Here is a 2,805-nt window from a genome sequence, read left to right on the forward strand (position 1 = left end):
CATTTCACCCAACATGGGAAGATGTCCACTTTTGTGGTGAGATGCATGACCACGCTCTAGTGATGCACAGCAACCCAGTGACAAAGTGAGGCACCATGGCTTATCTGACAGGGTGAACAGGAGGATGTGGACAGAGAACTGCTGGAGTGTACTCACAACACAGAGTGGCAGCAAGTTGATAAAAATAACTAGATTATGTAAATGTCAGGGTTAAATTCGGAGATGTTAATAATGGACTTGATCAGATCTATCTTTTCAAAATGTGTTGATTACACAATTAATACCATTTATTCCCTAGTTCCATAGACCAAACAGGTCTTTTGCTGCTTATACTGAGGCCTGGCTCCATCCCTTTCTCTTCTATTTTCTCTGCTGTTGGTAACTCAGATGAACGACTTTGTGATTCTACTTCATGGTCCCACTCCATGTTTTACTTGTGAAGTCTGTATACCCCAGGAATTGCTTCCAAAAAATGTTTAGCTGCACAGTCATCTATGGAGTTTCACTTGTGTCATCATAGGCTTCCCATCATTTATTAGACCCTCTCTGCTACACACTTTCCTCCATTACTGACCTGAATTATTTGGAACAGGCCTTATTTCTAAGGGTAATCTAGTTACATTTCTTCCTCCCAATTAGTTTTCAGCCTCATATACATATAGAAATCTTACAGAAATCCTAAAAAGCAAAATTTTAATACCTAAAATGAAAAAATTGATTGTTTAGTACTCGTATGTGATGCTAAAGTAACCGTTCAGTGCATAACCTAGAACTACTCAGAAACTGTCCCTTTTGCAAAAAACTAGATGGTACAGTTTTTCATTTCCTAACAACTTTATAGCAAAGAATGAGGGAAAAAATGTATTTTAAATATGCCAGATGATGAGTTTCCTTTTAAGAGCTTGTACTCATTTATTTTTACTAGCTTATGAAAGAAGTTAGGGAAAAAATGGCTAGATTCAATGTCTTTAATAAAGATACTTAAAATATTTGTTACAGGTAGGTAATTATTTTAACACTTTTTATATTTGTATTGCTGAAAAATGTACGCATATTACACAGAACAGATTGTTCATCTATTTGAAAGAAGGATGTGATTCCTGGTAAGGTATCCTTTGTGCTGATATAGTTGAGCCACGTCAATTGACACTGAAGAGAGGCTCTAAGCTGCTGAAAGACAGGAAAGTTTAAGAGAATAAATCAATTTCCAGGAACTTTTGGGGTGTATATTCTCCTCATAGTTGCACCCTCCTTATCGTGCTGCTGTGGGTGCTGGCTGGAAAGTGACATCTGCAAAGGGTGAAAAACACAGTACACGTTCTGTGGATGAAACCAACAGTCCTACGCCCCCATGGGTGATTCCACAGAGTCATATTGCTGTGGGACTCTTGTTAGGTTTTATGAGGTCCCACTCCTGCTGCTATGTGACTCCCTGGCTGTGCAACCAGCCAGGCTGGTGTGGAGAGAGCTGAGGTGAGCATTTCAGTTTGCCAGTTCTGTATCTTCATTTTCTCTAAATATTTAGTGCAGACTAATTGGGCGTCCATTGTCTGAGCGAGATGGAGGACTGGATGAGAATCATTTGGCTGAGATTGTGCAAGTTCAAAATGATGATTACAGGATTTGAGAAGCAACACTAGCAATTAAGCAAGCGGCAGAGTGGAGGAAGTGTATTTCCCATCGATTGCGCAGACGGCAGCCTGGGGTGCTTTTGTCCAGGAATGCAAGTGCTGGGTGCTCCCGAATGTATACATTGGCAAGGACAGCAAAAGGGAAGTGGATGTTACCTGGGCCACTGAATATCTGCATGATTTCAAGTCTCTCGTGGGTACCTGGGAACCTCTAGGTAGATCACTGTAAAGCAGTTTTCCTGGGCCTGGTGCCAAAATCCATCCTGAAATAGCTGCTCATGCAGGACATACCTGCTTATTAGGAAACGTTGTTTGGGAGACCTGGGCACTGAGTCCTGTGCTGGCTGCTGGTTGACGTCTTGGTAAACCCAGCTTTCTTTTATAGCTGGCATTTTCCGAAGGCTGAAAAAATACCTCCTGGGGCAGCCTCAGTCTGCTCGTGAATTTGATGCTCTCTGGATGAATTGAGAAGAGATTGTGGCAGAGTCTTGGATGTCCTGCCTGCCCCCTCTGTGGTCTCAAGGCACGAAAACTTGATTCACTAAGCCGAAAAACTTGCAAAGAAATAACTTGTCTATTTTGCCCTGATTTGAAAATATGTTTTACTGAATATTCAGATAAGCTTTGTGCAATGTGGGATTTGCATTTATTTTCTCCGTGAAGCATGTCAGATCAAATAGAAACACAAACTCTACAACATAGAGGTCTCCTCGTGGGTTGCACTGTTCTGTGTGGGTTTTGTTGTAACAGGATAGGGCTTATGGCATAAATCTGCAAAAAATACAGACTAGAAAAGGCAATTACTTTCTGCCTGACTGTAAACGTATTTCATATCATTTGAAAATGTGAAGTTTGAAACAGCTTTCTAGGGTGACAACCTAGTGCCACTGAACAGTGAGACTTTTGCCACTGACGCTAGTGGGAGCATGATTTCACTCATTTTTCTTGCAGTACCTATTCTTTCTAGATCTTGTCCCCTGGTCCTTTAGCAAATGTGCACTCAAAGACTATTTAAACCACACACTTTGGTGTTCTTAAACCCATTCCCACTACTGAATTTCAGACCCGAAGACTCGGCGCGGAACAAAATCCTTTCACACCCCGTTGATTATTTCCATACCTATCGGCTCAGTTAGGGGTTAATGCCACAGGATGCGGCCGGAGTTTCCTTTGT

The sequence above is a fragment of the Manacus vitellinus genome, unplaced genomic scaffold (genome assembly GCF_001715985.3).
Source record: "Manacus vitellinus isolate BGI_N305 unplaced genomic scaffold, ASM171598v3 scaffold_8_pilon, whole genome shotgun sequence".
NCBI lineage: Eukaryota > Metazoa > Chordata > Aves > Passeriformes > Pipridae > Manacus > Manacus vitellinus.